The sequence below is a fragment of the Pelobates fuscus genome, chromosome 12 (genome assembly GCF_036172605.1).
Source record: "Pelobates fuscus isolate aPelFus1 chromosome 12, aPelFus1.pri, whole genome shotgun sequence".
NCBI classification, from domain to species: domain Eukaryota; kingdom Metazoa; phylum Chordata; class Amphibia; order Anura; family Pelobatidae; genus Pelobates; species Pelobates fuscus.
The window spans coordinates 34,614,488-34,636,560 of record NC_086328.1 but is presented as its reverse complement, the minus strand read 5'-3'; the positions used below and the strand labels follow the sequence as shown (position 1 = coordinate 34,636,560).

At 42.3% G+C, this 22,073-nt stretch overlaps 1 protein-coding gene across 1 annotated transcript in view; it reads left to right on the top strand.

Annotated features, from left to right (window-relative positions):
* Nucleotides 1-5,618: 5,618 nt before the first annotated feature.
* Nucleotides 5,619-22,073, top strand: part of NUP93 (nucleoporin 93) — a 65,255-nt gene continuing 48,800 nt past the window's right edge. Inside the window, exon 1 of the mRNA XM_063438298.1 lies at nucleotides 5,619-5,665. The gene's annotated coding sequence lies outside the window, so the exon portion shown is untranslated. The remainder of the gene's footprint in view (nucleotides 5,666-22,073) is intronic.

Below are 22,073 nucleotides of genomic sequence, written 5' to 3'. Positions count from 1 at the left end.
TTTTTCAACATTAATAGAGCATTATCTGATCACTAAAAAAAAATGCATTTTATTTCACCACATTGCCTACTTTAAATACAAAAATAATGTTTCATACAGAATTAAAGCATTAAAATGAAATTATTATTACATCAAAATGTAAATTTTTTCCTACCTTTATCCTGGTCGTAGGTGGTCTACATTCCATCGAATATTGCCGAACTTGACAACTCGTTGATCACATGTTCTATTTCGTTTCTGCACCCTTACAGTTTGGTTGGTCCTGCACCCGTTTTGGGCACAATAGAAGCCCCCAGGGCACTTTATTTCACTTTCAGCAAAAACATCCATTGTTTTTCTAGAATGGTTGACCACGTGGTAAATAGAAATCCAATCTTAATCTAGAAAGTAAGAGAAATAAATGTAATCACTTATCACTTTTTCACTGTATACGGATGGCTAAGCATCTGGTTGCCCACTTCTCATCAAAAAGACAGTGTATCGAGAATAAACGTGTTTTCCTTCAGTAACCATGGAAACATATTTAAAATATAAATGTTATATTTGATAATATAAAGTAAAAAAAAAAAACTAAAAACAAAACAAACAAAAAAAAGTGTTAAAATTACATTTTGCTATAGTCAACTGGTTTGTATGCAGTGGTCATTCATTTTAGCCCCCGCCCCACATGGCCAATCCAATACTACCCATACAGAAGCATTAGGTAGACATGTGCGGCGAGTGCCATATGCACAGTCAAATACTTCACATAGGAAACTCAATGCTTTCCTATTGGCTGGGCTGTGTTGGTCACATGACTGTGTTTTACTCAGTCGCTTCTGCTGCGGAAGTGCCTCTAGTGGCAATGTTTAACCCTGTAATGTAAACATTGCATTTTCTGCAAAACTACAATGTTTTTCATTGTAGGGCTAAAGTGAGTGAGTGATATAGGTTTGTCTTTACCCCCTGGTGTCACCCACATTGATTACAAGCATCAGATAACCCAGAGGGCATTCTGAAGCCTCTTCGCTCACCTTAAAACCAAAACACCAAACACAAAAATGGAAGCAAGCCCAGCACCGGAATCTGTTTTGGGGGGTGCAGTTCCCACATGCATGTACAATCTCTAGTTGTCCGTGAATGTCTATCATTTTGTTTCACCTCTTGCCGAGACACCAAATAAATAAATAACCCAGGCCACGTTGCAATATCCACAGATTAAGACTCACTTTTCAATGCCGTTGCCACGACCCAACAAGCAATCTCTGGCTATGGTTCGGTTACCAGTTATTAGTTAACATCTCATGGTGTCGTCATCACCCAACCTCTGTATCAATTTACAGTTTTACAATGAGAGTATAACTTATACGCTCACTCGTTTACTGCAAAGTGAAGGCTGGCAACTTTGCTTTATACCTTAAACATTGGATTGCGAGATGATGGAGGAATTTATTTTACTTTACGCCGATGTTAACTTGTTCTATGTCTAATTGTATCACCTGCTGTACAATCTTAAATAAAAGAATGAAAAACAAACAGACCAACAATATAACTGCCAAATTAAATTAAACGTGAGCAAATACAAGAGCTGAAGAGGGCCTTTCTCTCACACATACACATTCTATAATATATATCAATAAGGGGTCGCCAAGTTCCTAAGCAGGAACTTCCGCTAGCTCTTCCATGCTAAGACCTGCAGTGGCTGAGAACAACAGTTTCCTGCTTGGGAATTTCTGGCTTTCCAGCCTTGGTAGTGGATGAGGGAAGGGGTGCAATGCGGACCTCGGGTAAGAAGTCAAACCATTCAAAAATGTTTTAATTCATTACAATAGGTGAGCGCAGGGGCACCATAACCACTGCCTCTTGAGTTTAGTCTCACTGAGCTAACCACACCAGTTGTCTGTTGGGCAGTCAGGGGTAGTAACATGGTTCAAGTGCCTATTTTTTATTAAAATATACGCTTTTTGTAAAAAGAGGATACGTTCTTCACACAAAGTATATAAGCAAGCTAAAGCAAACTTTCTGGGTCTGGAGTGTCTCATTAATTAGCCCAGATTTAATCTTAAATTAAAAAAATATATATATTTTTTTTAATAAAATTATATAGACAGACAAAACGGCAGAAAGTCAACAAGTGTTGGTGATAACTGAGAATACTACTGATATATTATTGAAACCAATTAAAAAGCCTGTAGTACATTAAATTCCATTATACAAAATATTTCGACCACTAACTTAGAAAAGATGAGGATTATGAACAAGTCAGCTAAACAATTAAAAAAAAAAAAAAGTAATAGAAGCGATTCTTCAAAGGGTCAAAATGACCTCGTATTCCACAGATCAGGTTACAGAGCTGGTTAACTTTATTTAAGGAGTCAGTCACATGCGCCTGTAATGGCTAAGAGATAAAAATCTTTATCAAGAACAATTATAGACTGCCAGCAAATTGTTTACAGTAGAATGGGTTGGCAGCATCCTGGCCAGTTAATAGAAAATGCTTGTTTGGTTTTGTGCCCTAAAGGTAGAACTTTTTAACTGCCTAACAGTGAAATTCGATCACTGTGGCTGGAATATATACTTTTTCAAAGAGCAAAGAGAAAAAAAGAGAATTAGGGGAATATGGCAAAGGTTAAAAACGTACATACAACCAGTAGTGTGGGAGTACAGCTATAAGCAGAGAAAAATAAAAACACAATAGTATAACGGAGTTTATTTTCTCTACTTATAGTTGTATTGAGATTGTTGGGTCTTCTTCCTCCAAAACCCCATATTGTGAGTTATCTTCTGAGTACCATACCCCCATTGTGCCTTATAGTGCCATATAGAACTGATCATTTCAGTTTTCATAGTTGGAATTTTGATAGATGGATTTGATTGGCCTACGTCTTATTTGGGGGCTTTATAGGAGTTTCCCTGTTCAAATTACCCCATCAACGCATACCATTTGTGAACGTAGACACCGCAGGGTATGCTATATGGTATACTTTGAGCCTTATTAAACCGCTGTTTTAACACCAAATTATTTCACAGTATATGGTATTAATTTTTTTAATTTCTAAACTTGCAAATTGCAGTTTAGTGGTTCATTTTGTAAACTTTATGTGTACTAAAATGCACTAACTTGTGCTCAGCTATATCTCCTGAGTACAGAATGACCCCCTTTGCATACCCCCAAAGTTTTTGTGAAAATACAAGGCTACATTTTAACCTGCTCAGTGCAGTTTTAAAAATAAAAATGGTAAACTGAATTATTGGTATTGACTTTTTAAGTTTTGCTGCTTTTTAAAATCGCATGTGTACCACTGTAATAAACTTATCTTTAATGTACTCAGCAACATCTGTCGAGTGTAACAATAATCCATATGTATACCTTCGCAAGTAATCTTTATCCGATCCCAAATCTTACAACAAACCCTAATTTAAAACACTTCACCTTAATCATAACCGGAATCATTACCCTAATCCTAACTATAGTGTTAAAATGATTCCCTCTGCTTATTTCATCAGAGGGATTTCCTTGCTGGCCCTAATCTTAACATGAACGCTAATCTGTACCCTAACCAAAAACTAAAATGAAACCTAATCCTTAATTCATTCGAATGGTTTCCCTCTCCTATTATCAGTACCCTGCTCACACCAAGTTGTACCATCAGAGGATTTAAAGTTAAAAAGCTGAGCGCAGATTTCACGTTGAGTGTAGCTCATCTGTCGGTATGGGGCTACTAACTCTGGCGTGTTCCAGGTATCTAATGATTCCTAGGGGTTCCCCTGTTACCAGCAGGGAAATAGTCCCTACTGGTGAAATATTGCATGATAGAATTATTTCATCATTGATCCTTAAAAAGCCACACCTCTCCCATAAATCTAGCGGAAAGGGTTACTCCAACCACCACGACCACTTCAGTGATTTGAAGTGGTCATGGTGGTAGGAGTATGCATGTTCTGCTTGAAACACTGCACACAGTGGGAGATTTGTAATTGTGTGTTGGGGGCTAGTTGCATCCTCAGCACATGTAACACAGGCAGCCCGGAACTCTGTTGCGGATTGCCTAATGTCAATTCTGTACATATTTAACGCTGGTCGTCAGCGCACACTGCACGCTGCTGACAGACGTTAAAATCTTCCCATAGCAGGCAGAGCGCCTGCAGGCGGAAGCTAGCTCTCCCCTACCACTTCCCTCCATTGCCAGCATTTTTTTTTTTTTTTTTAAAACCCTTTCTCCACCATCGCTCTCCCATCCTTTACCAGCAATTGGTCCAATCATAGGCTTCTCTATGAGAGGCCTGTGATTCATCTGCACAAGGCCCCACTGACGTCAGGAGGAAGCCCAGAAGTCTTTGCCGGGGGGCATCACCCGGGGCTGTATTCCATATGAGTAAAAAAATTTTTTTTTTTTTTTTTTTTAAGATTTCGAGTGGGGGGACCTCCTCCATAGTGCCCTTTAGGGCATTTTTTTTTTATTTATTTTTTACACAGGAAAAGTCCCCCCCACTCTAAAGGGATAAAGTAACCCATAAAATACTTTATGGATGAAGAGCATCCTATTTTAATTCCACTTCATAAAAGTGTAGATTTCCAAGAGAAATCAGCACTTTTATAATTAAATTGTGAGACAGCCACAGAGATTTGCATCCTACTTCCATTAGCTCCCCTGAATTAACGGAAGTGTTAAGCTGCCCCATTGCTGCTCACAGACCTCAGACCAATGCCCTTCATCTCCTCTAGAGCTTCTCCAATGAGAAGCCTCTGATTGATTATTTCCCTGTAAAGAGACTAAAAGTATCTTCCAGAGTAAATTGATAATGCTTGCAAAAAAAAGCTTCCCCCTCTACTAAACCCCAGTCCCCCTCCACAAATCTAATTCTGAGTCCACCGCTCTATAGAGAGAGAGAGTGAGTGAGTGTGAGTGTGAGTGTGTGTCTTCTACTAAACCCCGGCCCTTGTTTAAAAAAAGAATATTAGCCAACAAGCAGATTCCACTCACATTGCCGCTGCCAGTATGCGCAATGTGGGGAGAGCAAGTGCCTACTCTACCTTAATAAGCACGTCAAACTCGCAGCTCGCCGGACTGCAAAGTTATTCATTGTGGGCCGCGAGTTTGACATGCTTGACTTAGAGCGTCAGCTGATTGCTCTAGCCAATCAGCAACGCCCAGGCCCAGTGTCCCTCTGCATTTTCTGTAACAGATTCAGAAGCATTGGGGACCTGAAGATCTGTGCTAGAGGCAACTTTTGGGGTTAAACAATTTAAGAATGGTTTAACCCCTTAATGTAAGAGTGCGCCTGGGGGCCTCCTGACACCATAACAACTGAATGCAGATGAAGTTGTTATGGTGACCGACGTGTCCCATTAAATATGTAATCCTAGTTGTCTTATGTTTTCCCCTAGCTATGCTAAGGCAAGGTAGGTGTATGTCATACAACTGCTGACCATTATCTACTCTGTAGGAGTGCATCAGTATGGCAAAACAAAGTTTTATAACCCAGCATGACACCAAATCATGTATCTGAATTAACTACATACCTGATATACCCCCGTTGGACAGGAATTTACAGAACATGCTCAGGATGTCCACTAAAAATAGTGGGAGGGGCAGGACTGGCCAAAAGATATCAGTGACTTCCTGGGTTGGGCCGAACTCTTCACAAATCTACAGATTTACATCATATGCAGGAACTTCAAAAGGTACATTTTATTGCATAGTGGTATATAAAACTAAAAACTAGAGCTGCCCCTTTAATTTACCTTTTCACCCCTTTAAAAATACTTGTATATATAGTTATCTACCCAAATTTAGGAGTGTAGAAGAAGATTTCAAATGTGAGCACAGAACGTCCATATTGGTGAAAGAAAAATAGTAATAAATGAATGTTTTTAGTTTATGTTTTGGCCTAAAGCTTGAAAATCACCCTTAATTCATGGCAGTTCCCAGTTTAGTGGTTAACCCTGTTGGCTGAAAATAAAACATTAAGAAATTGAGATTCACTAAATCAGGGGTAGGCACTTCAGAGGTTGTGGACTACATATCCCATAATGCTCCTACAACCAGAATGCTGGCAGCCTACCCTTGCGCTAAACGCCGACTTGTAGTGAATCCAAAAGAAAATTGGTTAAGGACAAAATAATGGATTTAGGGGCAAAATCAATTCCAGCAATTCAGTGTTTATTGAATAACACCCAGAGTCACAGCTGGGACAGTCTGTTTGCAGTACACAGTGTAAGTTTTTATTTATTTTAATCTTCAGGCTTCACAGACCAATAAATCTTATCAACTTGCAGATTAAGATCCAAAGTTGGTAAAATGTGATTATTTCCAATTACACAGGTTAGTTAATATAGCCAAAGGCAACGACTTCAGTAAAACGCAGCCTGATTTCATCCCTTAGTTTAGTAATACTGAGAGTATCATTTAACCCTTTAGTCTCCATGCCACCTAGATACAACTACAAAGTCTGATCTCAGATTTAGTGCGGGTATTCAATAAAATGTGCACTGTCAAAACATATATTTAAAATTAAATAAAAATTTCAGCCCGCAATAGCAAATTGGATACAACAATCTCCAACTTAGTTGCATTTTCAGTTTGGCTATTTTTGGCGTAACATTTTAGATTCACTTTGAGTTCCCAACAAATCACACCTGCTTATGTATGATACCCTAATCTTAAAGCAGTTGTAATGTTATACCGTCATAATATAAGGAGCTGGATAAGTCATCCCAAGAAGTATGATAAATACCCCTTACGTTTCGTTCTTGTAAACATACACATCCAATGTATTCAGTAAATTACAGGAGCTAGCAGTGGATAACAAATCGTTTGTACTGAAATCATACACAGTGAAGGATATTTGATAAGCAGGTCTTCACAGTGTGTGAGCAGTGACTGCTAAACGAGCATTACCAGTGAGCCCACCTGTAGCCCATTTAGCACAGAAGTGGTCTACAGGTGGGTTTTCATGTATAGGATTATAATTCACTTGAGCCCTTTCCAGTCTATGAGGGTAGAATTTACCAATGCATTCTAAAAAATAAATAAATAAAAAATTAAAAAAAACACACAGCTATTCCTGATGCCTCTGCTAATCAATTAAAAGCAGAATCTGCCTTAGTTAATGATCAGCATTGCATGTCCCCATTTAGGAGGCACTGTCCCTATTTTAAACCAAAATCCCCAGTCCCTCTTTTCTACCCTAATGTCCATCTTTTCTAGGAGCTCCATATTGTTGGTGTCTGAGTGTATAACAGAGCTCCACAACAATAATACTCTCAGTAATGTGTCTTTAAACTACAATAACTGTGTTTAGAAATCAGTCTGTGCAAATAACATGCATTGTTCTTGTTCTAAATTACATTTTTTGTTGTATAAATTGTTACTAGTAAGTCACCTAAAATTTCCTAGAACAGCCACGCCCCTGGCCATCCTCCTACTCGCGCTCCTAAAATGAAAGTGTCCTTTTTTGTCCATTTGAAATGTTGGGAGGTATGACATTACATATGTCGATGTGACGTGTGCTGTGTTCTGTGTTATAATGTGTGCTTTAGCACTCCATGCCCCCACTCTGTAAGTAAGTGCGATTTACCTCTTTGTGGCAGGGCTGTTGTTGCTCCTAGATGTTTCTACTTAAAGGGACACTCCAGGCACCCAGACCACTTCTGCCCATTGGAGTGGTCTGGGTGCCAACTCCCACTACCCTTAACCCTGCAACTGTAATTATTGCAGTTTTCATAAACTGCAATAATTACCTTGCAGGGTTAACTCCACCTCTAGTGGCTGTCTACTACACAGCCACTAGAGAGCACTTCCTGCTTTATAGCACAGATTTTCTGTGCTAGAGCGTCGCTGGACGTCCTCACGCTGTGTGAGGACCTCCAGCGTCGCTCAATTCCCCATAGGAAAGCATTGAAAAGCATTTTCAATGTTTTCCTATGGAGAGCTCTAATGCGCATGCGCGTTAGGTCTCCTCAGCCGGCGGGCGGGATCCACAGACCTGAGGTCAAGGACAAAAGTTGCCTACTTTTTAAACTTTTCGGAGGACCAATTCTCTGCAAAGCTGACTCAAAGGATCTGTACACCAAAGTATCTTCTAGCATCAGGGAATTAATCAAAGGTAATGCTTAAAGGACCACTCTAGTGCCAGGAAAGCATACTCGTTTTCCTGGCACTAGAGTGCCCTGAGGGTGCCCCCACCCTCAGGGACCCCCTCCCGCCCGGCTGTGGAAAGGGGAAAAGGGTTAAAACTTACCTTTTTCCAGCGCTGGGCGGGGAGCTCTCCTCCTCCTCTCCGCCTCCGTTCCTACCCGTCGGCTGAATGCGCACGCGCGGCAACAGCTGCGCGCGCATTCAGCCGGTCACATAGGAAAGCATTCATAATGCTTTCCTATGGACGCTTGCGTGCTCTCACTGTGATTTTCACAGTGAGAATCACGCAAGCGCCTCTAGTGGCTGTCAGTGAGACAGCCACTAGAGGATTAGGGGGAAGGCTTAACTAATTGATAAACATAGCAGTTTCTCTGAAACTGCTATGTTTATAAAACAATTAGTTAACCCTAGCTGGACCTGGCACCCAGACCACTTCATTAAGCTGAAGTGGTCTGGGTGCCTAGAGTGGTCCTTTAATGGTGTGGCAGATGTTAAATGACCATGCAATTGCGGGCTTCCATTTTTAGCACTGCCCCCAAAGAGGAAACCATCCGGTCATCCAAAGGAAGTTTCAAAATATGTCCCACCATCCAACCTAACCTATTCTGCTTAGTCCTTATCTAGCTTCTCATGCATTGCTTTGGAGAACTAATAAGCAGACTTGAGATTTCGAGGAAACCTGGTCTACTAACTGGAATAGCAAACCAAAGATATCACACCTGATGCTATTTAACAAATAATTCTATCTAGGTAAGCCAGCAAAAAAGACTAAGAAGCAGACCTTGCTATCGCTAAGAAACAGACTTAGCTCTTACCAACTAGTCTGCATTCTAGCCTAAAAAGCTTCTTGTGCCCCTTACTCTGATGTCTGTGGAGGACTGAGCCTCATAATAGAAGGAGCTGCTGGGGGTGCATATCTTGCGCATCCCCACCACGGGTCATTTCTGAGCATTGCTGGACCACAAGGGCTTTTAGCCTCTCCCAGCAGAAAGTGATGAGATTCTCAATGGATTTTATTGTATTAAGTAAATTAAATGTACAGGGAGCATGAAGTCACCATAGAGACGCTCCACAAGTCTCCACTCAGGCAATCCGAAACACTACCCCCACTGAGATAACCTAACACACATCCCACGCAGCCGCGGCAACAAGACTTATCACACTCTGCCAACTCCTCCAGATACAAAACACTCACCCCAGCCCCATATATATCACATACTCATTTTTACTGTGGAGCTCTGTGATATACTCATCTACTTTGCACATTACTGTGGAGCTCAGTGATAAACTGATGCACTCTGCACATTACTGTCAGGATTATTCACTACAGTGAAAATTCAAAGTGAATTTCAAATATAAAGCAAATATGTTAACCCCCCCTGCCCCCCTCCAAAAAAGGAAGGGATCAGTCTCCCCCGTCGGCTGACGTGATGAAGGGGAGGAGGGGCGGCGGGGGTCTCAGGTAAGTCACTAAAGGGGTTTTCACCCCTTCAGCAACCGTGGATGGGTGGTGGGAGGGAGAGGGGAGCAGCAGTGAAAACGGATTGTTTTCCTGGCACTGGAGAGAATATGTCTTAAAGAAATTCTTTATGAAATACACACATTGACCTACAAAAGATACCATAAGACAAAGTAGGGATCTTTTATCACTACGGGGAGGAAGGGGCAGAAGCGCGGGGGCACTATAGTGCTAAGAATACAACTATGTATTCCTAGCACTTTATTTTCCCTTTAACCCCTTAAGGACACATGACATGTGTGACATGTCATGATTCGCTTTTATTCCAGAAGTTTGGTCCTTAAGGGGTTAATGGCCAAATTCGTAGCAGCGAAGCATAGCCGAATTTGAGAATTTTTCCTCTTCGGCTTTTTGGCAATAGAGGTGCATCTGCAGCATTAACAAGTAAAACTTGGTCATTTGACCAAATGCAGCTCATATGAATTCAATGGTTTCCTTTGAAAAGCATTTGATCAGATGGCAGCGCTGTGTCACTTCTCAAATGCTCCTCTCTATAATGTCGCAGGAGATGGAGCAGGCAGCAGTCTTAACCCAGTCTTGGCATGGGAAAAAAAGGTAAGTTGAAAGCTTTTTTTTTTTTTTTTTTTTTTTTTAACCCCTTAAGGACCAAACTTCTGGAATAAAAGGGAATCCTGACATGTCACACATGTCATGTGTCCTTAAGGGGTTAAACCCTAATTTTTACTTTGCAAAAGAGGGGAGGAGGGGTTGAATCTAAAATGGGAATGGGGTGCTGCAGCGTTATGAATACAGAATTGTATTAGTTTTCCTTTAAAGGGACACTGTAGGCACCCAGACCACTTCAGCTCATTGAAGTGGTCTGGGTGCCAACTCCCATCACCCGTAACCCTGCAAGTTTAATTATTGCAGTTTTTATAAACTGCAATAATTACCTTGCAGGGTTAAGTCCTCCTGTAGTGGCTGTCTACCAGACAGCCACTAGAGGGACTTCCGGCTTTTTAGACTACTTTGGATGTCCTAACGCTATGCATGAGGACCTCCAGCGTCGCCGGAATCCCCATAGGAAAGCATTGACTAATGTTTTCCTATGGGGAGGCTCAATGCGGGTGCGCGCGCAGCCTTTGCCATGCATGCGGTCTCCCCCGCCGGCGGACGTCGGCGAGGGGAGGAGGATCGTGGGCAGAGCCTGACCCAACGCCGAGGGACATCGGCGCTGGATTCAGGTAAGTGTTTGAAGGGGTTTTAACCCCTTCAGCGACATGGGATGGGGGTCACTCCAGGATTCTCTAGTGCCAGGAAAACTGCTTTGTTTTCCTGGCACTGGAGAATCCCTTTAAGTTTTAAATTCACATTGACTTCACTTGGAATTACCCAATAATTCTCACATTGGTGAATAACCCTGTATGTGCTTTAGCTGGAATAATGAAAGAAGTGTGTATGGTGGCATCTGTTGGCCTATTTATTATATTACCCCAATAGCTACTGTTCCCAGTAATCTATAGCTGTAGCTGTACCTGCCAATATTAAAATATTAACCCAATAAAGTGGCGATGTCACAGTCTGGGGACTTTGCATAATTTTGCTGGTGGTTAGGTGACGGGGGGGAGCAGACAAAGGTAATTTTAACTTACCTGAACCTGTCCCTCAAGGGCGTCGCCATCTTTTTTCCGGCATGCGCAAAACTACAGCATTGAGATATTTGGAGGGTCCTGCTGGATACTCCATAGACATAGCCAATTCACTGCAGTCGCTACTGGTAGTGGCTGGTGGGATTGACACTTCTAGATGGCGGTAGCTCCAGCCGGTGACTAGAAGTGTCATGCGCATGGAAAATTCTGAGACACAGTAGTCTCTACCCCGTCTCAGTATATCTCTTGAATGGGTTGGAATTCACAAAGGAGTGTTTCACAAATATTTTATCTTTATGTCACATTTTGCAGAGGGGGAGGGGGGTTGACAGTGCTGCTTTAAAGGACCACTATAGTCACCCAGACCACTTCAGCTCAATGAAGTTTCAGCGAAATTGCTATGTTTACATTGCAGGGTTAATCCAGCCTCTAGTGGCTCTCTTCCTGACAGCCGCTAGAGGCGCTTCCACGGAGCTCAATGCAAAAATCCTAAGGGCGGTTTAAATGCGCGCGCGGCTCTGGCAGCGCATCCGCAATTCGGCGGCGCTGGATTAAGGCAAGTGGCTGAAGGAGTTTTAACCTCTTCAGCCCAGCGGGAGGGGGCCCTGAGGGTGGGGGGGACCTAAGGACTATATAGTGCCAGGAAAACAAGTTTGTTTTCCTGGCACTATAGTGGTCCTTTAAGCCCCAAACTATATTCCAGACACCTCCCATAGTACAGTCTTAAAAAGCCCTCTAAATACAAAGTGGAATACATTTTATCGCTTAAATCCTCTAAACAGCACAGACAATTGCCCTTGTATTGTATTGTTTTGCCACACTCAGGGCCAAATTTCAATGTCAGTGTCTGTAGGAACAAAACTCTAGGCACCCCCTGCTCCTCAACCCCAAAATAAGGCAGATAAAATATCATGAATTCGTTAACTGAACATTGTAGGCCTAAAAACATCTAAAAACCATAATCATATATGACAACTACATATGTATAAATCTATGTATTTGCATATTTCTGCTCTGCTTGTAATGTAGTGTGTTTGAATCTGTGAGTGTAAATGCATGCAGGGTTAAAGTTAATGTTAGAAGCAGTTATGGCAAAGAGGGGGGTTAAGGTTAGAAAGGGGTTAATGTCAGAGTGAGATTACATTGGGTTATTAGTGTTAAGAATATTAACAGCTTGGGCGGTGTCCAAGTTAAAGTATAAAGGCGGTTTATGATTAGAGTTGGGTTAAATTTAGTATTGGGGTACACATGCATTGTTTAGTTTTTTTGAGGAGTTAAACATAGGGTTACAATAAAGGGGTTATTTTAAAGTTTAGGCTGTGAGTGCTGGAGTTTGAAGGGTTATTAGCAAAGTACTCACCCCCTATGTCTTCTGTAAACCAGTCAGACTGATTATATTAGAGCTGCAGGAGTAGTTACACAATGTGCATCACTGAATGCTGTCCCTGCTCCCCCCCTGCACGGTATTTCCTGTATGAGAGGCTATTAGTGGGCAGGTGGGCAGTGATTCCTTCCTCTTCCTGTTCAGTCTCACACACAGACAGTGGAGGAGCTGGGACAGCACTGAGTTTTACTCCCTCTATAACTATTAGGAGACTGACTGGACTATAGAGGACAGTGGCCAAGGCTCCTGGTACATATCTCGCCCACCAGCCTATTTAAGTTTAAAAGGCACACAAGAAGCGCATAGCTCCTAACATTTCAAATAGATAAAGATGGCCATTTTAATTTTGGGGGTGTGGTCAGGGGCGGGGCTGTTCTGAGAAATTTTTGATAATTTACCAATAGCATTTTATGCAACTAAAATGTAATTTAGAACAGGAACAATGTATCATACAGGCACTCCTCACTTTACCAACCGGGTTCCGTTCTTACGACTTAGTCATAAAACAAATTGGACGGTAAGTGAGGAGGCGCTACAGAGCATGCGCACCAGTGCAGGTCTATGTTTGTGGAAATGTCCCCAAACATAGACCAGCAGAGCAGGGAATCCCTCAAATTTATGTTCGGGGAATTTTCCCCCCCGAACATAGACCAGCTCTCTAATATGGGGAATCCCTCAAATCCTAGCTAGAGCGCTGGTCGTGAGTCTGAGCCATCATAAAATGAGGACTACCTGTATTTACACAGACTTATCTCTAAACACATTTAGTGTAGTTTTGATACCGGAGAAACTGACGGAAGCCAAGCACAGAGGGATGGACACAGGTTTCTTCAGGAAGGAAGAGATTCTTTATTGGATCACCGATCGGGACTCAGAGGGACTAGCGTCACCAAAATACCACAAGTTCTGAGCCCCGGACAATAGTGCAGGCTCCTTATATAGGCACATAACTCCTCCCATATTAAGCTCCACCCGCACATTCTCTTGACCAATCAATACAAGTAAGAATTAACTTCCTGCTTGACCGCATGGCTTGTCCAGCACAATGGAGGAGGGGGAATACTACATCCTGTATTCTTGCACATGCTCCGTACACTACTGATCGTATCTTGCCTCGTGCAACCAACTGATCGATACGTCAGCATATGCACGTACACATGCCACGTGGTAATCTCGGCCTACTAAATTTATTTTTACCGAGATTCCACCACATTCCCCCCTTTGATGCCTCTTGATATTTCACAATTACTTGAGGCATCACTTAACCTTAGTTTGCATACACCGCAAGTTACCTTGAACCTGACCAGACTTAACTTATGATGTGAATCTTCAACACTCATCTTCCTGCATTGGTTCTCCTTGATCTAGAGCCTTATATTTATAAATTGCCATTATCTGTGCAGCAGCCTTCCTCTCTGCTATATTTTCTATCAGGCTTTGCACAGACCTAACTACTAAGGGTATAAGACACGGCAGGAGTAGACACAACATTAAAATCAGTAGGACTCCACCTACCACTGCCTTAAGCCCTCCAAACCACTCATACCAGCTACCAAACCAACTACTTGGATTATACCCTTTCCATACCTGAGTAGGCACATGCGCTAGTTTAACCATATGGCTAGTAAGCTCAGCTATTGCTTGCCCTTCGTCATCTATTTGAAGACAGCAATTGCTCAGGTTAAACTTCCCACATACACCTCCCTCTACTGCCAAAAGGTAATCCAAGGCTAATCTATTTTGGTAGACTGCTGTCCTCATCCTGGTATTATGCTTCGCTAGAAGATTGAGCGCTTGTGATGTTTCGTTAGTAATAATCTCAACCACCGCCTGTAATCTTATAATACGGTTGAGCATATAAATAGGGGTTCTATAACCAAAGGTACCATCTTCTGCCCACGTGGCTGGCCCATAATAATCTATGATACGCTGGGGAGGCCATTCATCATCTTCCCAGGCGCCTATCTCTATGGGTCCCCTTTTCTTCCTATGATTCACATCATACACTTTAACACCTAAAGTCTCACCTGTTTCAATCGGTAACAAGAAGAAGGATGGTTTGAGCATACCCAACACACATGCCCCTTCCCAGTCCTGTGGCAACTCCGAATAGGCTTTCTTACCACAGATCCAGTACAAATTTGCTGGGGCTCTCCAGGTAGATGTGATGGATAAATCAAACCACACATCCTTTAAATTGGCGTATCTAGCAAACGGGTTAGATGGTTCTGAGACATTTGAAGCCGACCACCAAGTTGTATTCTTTGTATCATCATCATAAGCTTTTTGCCCTAGACAAGTTAATTCTCCTACAGAAGTATTATACATTATTCCTTTCCTTGCTATGCAAACATAACCTATGATGGAGGTCTTTAATCTCCACTCAGATTTACCTCTAACACTCATATGATAATCGGCTTGTGTAGATATTCGTTGGTCAACTGCCTCAGAACCGGACATTACCTCCTTTGCTTCCCAAGGCCATTGGTCTCCCATGTTAGTACCTCCACACACATAGCAGTTGGTAACATTAAGACTACCGGCAATACTTTCAGCTAAATCAATGAACAGGTTTTTAGCATTATGGGGGATCTTATTATCTATACTCATCTCTTCATAAAAGGAATGGTATACTTGATGAGTTTGGGAGGATACCGTATCAGTCTCTATTCCTATAAACAATACTGTCCCAGGATCTAAACCCATCCCGTATATTTGAAACCCAAATAAATTGCCATACTTGTCTAAGAACTTATCGGGGTTATTTATAAGTATATGGATGGGATTGCATTCCATAGACTTACAATATGGGCTGGTAGGCAACTTAGTCACTATCATGTCTTTGTCTACTGTCTGTCCCCAAGTCGCCCACCCCACACAAGACCAATATGGGCAAAAGTTATAGTCTTTATTTGGGCATCTAGGACTCACATATTTATTTTTACTACTGGGACAAATATATTTATCATTAGACCCATACGTCCTCTCCCATCTAAGATCCCCACATACATTCCATGGCTTTCTACCACTTGATATCGCCTTACACGCATCAAATAGCAGAACACCCGAAGAATGTACGGATTCTAACACCGTCTTATTAATTAGGGTCCCCTGAGGATCTCCATTCCTGAGAGTGAACCAAATTGTACGAGGTTGATACTCTGGACTGAAGCACCTAGGTTCTCCTACTCCTAAATGGCACACACTATAGTCTATATTTAGGTATCTACATCTCGATACATCTCCTTTACACTCGTATTGTGAATGCCAAATTAGGGTTTGGGAAATATGGTTACCTGTTCTTGTAGTCTTAATGCATACCTCACAGCTAGGAGTGTCGGTACCTCTACCTTCCTGAATATAAAAATACACATAAATAAACATTATCATCAACACATCTTTCGCCGTCATCCTCAGTCTTCGTCCGTGCGAAGGCACCTCAGCTTCCAGGATGTAAGGGCTGCAGGGAATGGAGTTTTGCTCGTCTTCACAGGAGTCCCTTCGAGACTTTTCCTGGCTTATAAACTATACGTCGGTGGGCGGACAGGCTTTATTATGGCCTTCTCACTCACGCACCAAATCCCAAAAATAATAACATTTTGTAATCCACAATAGTTCCTCGTTACTCCGACTGAGTCGTGCGTTTTAACCGGATCTTGCAGGGATTCTCTGGATCTGCTGTAACTTGCCAAGAATCGACTGCTGCTGGTTTAACCCTGGAGTGATGTATCCACGGAGTCACTTCGGCTACTTTTATCGCGTATGAACTTATCCAGATAAGATTGGATGTTCTTCTTAGCCTTCTGCGGGATGTGGTATTGTCTTAGGCTCACTGGATAAACCCCAAGTTTTAGTTCAATTTTAATAGGTGGAATATTGCAGGCCAGTCCTGGTGGGTTGTTCTCTGCCCAAACTCCTGGTATGTTGAATAATGACTCATCACTCCTAGGGTTTTGGCTAGTCAACGCTGTATAAAGTCGCCACTCTTCTTCCTTTGGTACGGATAATGTCATAATACCTGAAGGTCCATTAAACTTTAAGGATGTTGTTCCATTTGGTAGGAACGTAATCTGCGCTTGTAATTTTGATAGCATATCACGTCCCAGCAATTGGACTGGACATTCAGGCATATAAAGGAATTGATGTTTTACTACGTGGCCTCCCAATGTACAGCGTCGACTTTTAAGAACCGGTTTTTCAGCACTTCTTCCAGTTGCTCCTATTACAGTAATAGTCCTTCCAGATGGAGGAGCAACTAGATTAGTCACCACTGAATGTTCAGCACCAGTGTCGATCATGAACGCACTCCTTTTTCCCCCTATTGATACATCGACCATAGGCTCCGCTCGACCAAGGGGGATGGAGCCCGGTCGGTATCAATAGTCCTCCATGACCGTGTCAGCCAATCCTACAAAGTCCCTGCCTTCTCTATCGCGGGACCTTTGCGCTGCTGGGATATATCTATCTTCCCTAACACTTCCTCTATTCCCATTGCTCCCTCTATTACCATTACTCCCTCCGGGGCCTCCTCTACCTCTCGCTCTACCTCTAAAGTTTCCGTAACCTGCCCTGGGTTGGTCTCTCTCGTACTGCTCTCTTTGTGGACATTCGTTCCTCCAATGCCCTTCTTCCTTGCAATACGCGCACTGATTCCTACTCAAAGGCTCCCTACTCCATCTGCTATCGCCTCTATCTGGGCCCCGTCTATCTACGCCTGCGATCGCTACCGCTAGCATGTCTGCCTTTCTACGCATCTTGCGCTCTTCCTCTTTCTTACTTTCTGTTTCCCTGTTCATATACACCTTATTCGCTACCTCCATTAGTTGGGTGATGGACATACCTGCAAACCCTTCTAACTTCTGTAGCTTGCGCTTAATATCTCCGTAAGCTTGGCTGACAAAGGCGGAGTTCACCATTCGGGAATTATCTGCGTCTTCCGGATTAAAGGGGGTATACAAGCGGTATGCCTCCAATAATCGGTCATAAAAGACACTGGGCGCTTCATCACTTTTCTGAATCACCTCAACTGTCTTCGACATATTAATGGCTTTCTTTCCTCCGGCTTTCATGCCAGCAATTATAGCGTCTCTATAGGCTCTGAGTTTAACCATATCAGCACCATTTACATTCCAATCGGGATCGGTGTTGGGATAATGTGTTGCGGCCCATGCTGATGGATTGGCTTGGTTTAAAGTACGGGCTTTATCCTCTAGTGCTTTAATGGCCGCTTGATTAATTCTTGTCCTTTCCTCATTGTTGAATAAAGTCATTAATAACTGCTGGCAATCAGCCCATGTCGGGTTATGTGTCTGTACTATTGAGGTGAACAGATCAGTCATAGCTTGTGGTTTCTCAGTATACGAGGAATTGTGGGTCTTCCAATTTAAGAGATCGGTTGTCGTGAACGGGACATATACAAAGACTGGGTCAGCATGTGCCATTTGGCCTGCGGCATCGATATAGGCTGACCCAGGATTCAGACGAAGAGGCATCTGATAGTGTTTTAATTGTTGGGCACCGGTCAGTTGTCGGGTTTGTATGGGGCTACGTGGAGGGGCGTCAGTCATAGGTTCCAGTCGGGGAGAAATAGGGTATGGGGATGTGGGAGCTTGGTTTTGGGAAAAGGTTGTAAATAAAACACTTCGAGTCGAGCTAGAAGAAGCTTGACCGGAAGTCTGAAGTGGCGCCAAATCAGGATATTCGGATCTAATGGGGGTTGGCTCTGATTCCGGAAGGGGAGATTTAGTACGAGAGGGGGTGGATTCTGTACTGGAGGAGGAAGCGGAAGTGGATGAGGGCAATGAGGGAAGGGTTGCAGGACTTCCTGCATTTGCGTCACTTCCTCTTAACGGAAAGTAAGGGGGCGGCAAAGGGATCTCGGACTCAGGGGGCGTGTCCAAAATGGGCCTAACACCAGTCCTAGTGGACAAACAAGTCCTAGCCACCATGAGGCGACATTGCTCCTCGTGGCATGTCTGAAGCCATTTTGGCGAGTCATTTACGGCCTGTCTCCAACAGTCAATATAAGGAAACTGGCCGTAAAGTTCAGGCCTACCCGATACAGCCACGTGTAAGCGCTGTACCAGAGTTGGATCCAAACATGCCGCAACCAAAGTAGGCCACTCCCTAGTACACAAAGTGACCAAACGTACAGGAGACATTTTAACCCCAAAATCACAAGTTTTGAATCCCTTTTTAAAATTCTTCACCATACAACCTAAGGGATCCGGAATCGTTGACTGCGACGCGCCCATACTTATCAATGGAACGTCGTTGACAACGAATACTATGCACGCGTACTATTCAACAGTCACACCCGTTTCCTCTGGCAACAGCACCACGTGGTACGGTTACCAAGTGAAACGTATACAATAACACAATAAACACTCAGGGAATTCCCGTACACACACAGCTGTTACACCAGTCACTAGATAATCAATATTATGCCCTTTGGCGAAACTATACAGTCACCCACGCTATAATTCTCTATATACGAATTACCCGTCTATAACACACCCCAGTAACATCGTCTTTTACAAATAGCGGTTACAGTACGGTTAGCATAGGTCAAAGCACAAGTTAAGGTCACAATACAATTATTAGTGGTTATGGTGTTAAACATGCAATGGACGACAATGATTAGTACTTATATACAGTGTCAGTAAATATACAGGGTTATGGTACCGTGCACTATAATACAGCAACACACTATTAACACTCTCGCTAGACGGCTGAGCTCGCGCTATCTAACAAGATATACACTTTACTAAACAATCTTTATCACATTTACAATTCCCAACTAAACTATTGGCCAGTACCTTGATGGACTACCTAAAACTATATACACCCGTTTTGGTTAGCCACACTGCCCAAGCACCACATATAGCGAGCTAGAGGACCGAATTTACACAGACGCCTCTTAGTCGATTACTATCAAAAATCTAGTGGGTTCCAAATTTACACGCCTTCCCACTTAGCCAAGATAGGTTGAGAGCTAGCGAACCGAATTTACACAGGCGCCGCTTAGTCTCCCGGTCCCTCCGACCTAGCGAACGTAATATACACCCTAGAACGCTAGTCTAGACAAGACACCGGTGTCCGGCTAGGGCTATTTACACAGGACCCCGCCTGACTAACCAAATCAAACGGTCTGACTAAAGAGCGTTCGATTGAGCGGTGCGCCTTCGCTCCTTCCCTCCGACAGAGGGGGCAGATTCCATACACAAATAACCCCTTATGGGCCTACCGCACAATCGGTATACCCCTAGTGGGTCTGCCGTCTAAAACAGCAGTTGTCTTACCTCCTCGTTCCTGAACCTGAGTTCACACTCATCGACGGGGACACCCCAGCACTTCTCACGTAGAGGCCGATGATCTCCTGGACAACAGACCAGTGGCGCCGAGACGAAGGGAGGTCCACGCAGAAGTTCAGGGGTGCAGCCGTAGAGAACGTGGGCAAAGATAGACCGTCTCACGCCTCTGCCTCTCAGCTACCGTTGAACGATGAGCTTCCCGGCCAATGCACCAAATGATACCGGAGAAACTGACGGAAGCCAAGCACAGAGAGATGGACACAGGTTTCTTCAGGAAGGAAGAGATTCTTTATTGGATCACCGATCGGGACTCAGAGGGACTAGCGTCACCAAAATACCACAAGTTCTGAGCCCCGGACAATAGTGCAGGCTCCTTATATAGGCACATAACTCCTCCCATATTAAGCTCCACCCGCACATTCTCTTGACCAATCAATACAAGTAAGAATTAACTTCCTGCTTGACCGCATGGCTTGTCCAGCACAATGGAGGAGGGGGAATACTACATCCTGTATTCTTGCACATGCTCCGTACACTACTGATCGTATCTTGCCTCGTGCAACCAACTGATCGATACGTCAGCATATGCACGTACACATGCCACGTGGTAATCTCGGCCTACTAAATTTATTTTTACCGAGATTCCACCACAGTTTAACCCCTTAAGGACCAGACTTTTTTTGCGATGTTGTACATTTGCGACCAGGCATCTTTTTGACACTTTTGTGGTGTTTGTGTTTAACTGTAATTTTCCGCTCTCTCATTTACTGTTCCCATACAAATTATATATTGTTTTTTCAGGACAAAAGGGGCTTTCTTTACATACCATTATTTATATAATCTCATGTAATTTAATTTTAAAAAAATGAAAAAATATGATGAAAATTGAAAAAAATACACGTTTTTTTGAATTTTATGTGAAAAATCTTTTACTCATCTACAAAAGCGAATGAAAAAAACTGCTAAATAGATTCAAAATGTTGTCCTGAGTTCAAAAATACCCAGTGTTTACATGCTTTTTGCTATTTTTTTGCATGTTATAGGGCTATGAGTACAAGTAGGATATTGCGGTTTCAAAACGTACATTTTTAAAATGTATCAATAGTGACATTGTAACACTATTATCTGTCATAAATTGCTAAATAACACCCCACATGTACATATTTTTTTAAAAGTAGACAACCCAGGGTATTCAATATGGGGTATGTCCAGACTTTTTTAGTAGCCACTTAGTCGCAAACACTGGCCAAAGTTAGCGTTCATATTTGTTTGTGTGTGAAAAAAGTAAAAAACTAAATTGAACGCTAATTTTGGCCAGTGTTTGTGACTAAGTGGTTACTAAAAAAGACTGGACATACCCCATTTGCAATACCTTGGGTTGTCTTCTTTTGCAAATGGTATGCCATCATGGGGGTAATTCTCATTCCTGGGTTACCATACGCTCTCAAAGGCAACGTAACCAACCTGGCCATTTTCAATGTAAAAATATTTGACCCATATATTTGACCCTGTAACTTTCAAAAACGCTATAAAACCTGTACATGGGGGGTCCTGTTCTACTCAGGAGACTTTGCTGAACACAAATATTAGTGTTTCAAAACTGGAAAATGTATCACAACAATTATATCATCAGTAAAAGTGCTGTTTGTGTGTGAAAAATGCAAAAAAAGTCACTTTCACTGACAATATCATCGCTGTGATATGTTTTACTGTTTTGAATCACTAATATTTGTGTTCAGCGAAGTCTCCCGAGTAAAACAGTACCCCCCATGTACAGGTTTTAGGGTGTCGTAGAACGTTACAGGGTAAAATACAGTGCTAGCAAATTAAATTCTCTGTACTTTCGGCCTGGGTTGGCAGGCAGGTCCCTTAAATTGCAATCAATAAAATAACTTAATTATGTAAAAATATTACATAAATACGCATGTAGAATTTAAATATATATGCATATTTATATATTTGAAGTCTACGTGTATATTTATATAATTATTTATGTAATTTTGTATATGGACATATGAATAGTTCGCATTCTTTTTATTTATTTATATATACATAGATATATATACAATTTCATTCTAAGTGTATTTTGATATAAATATATATATATTAATATCAAAATACAGTTAGAATAAAATTTCGTATAGATAT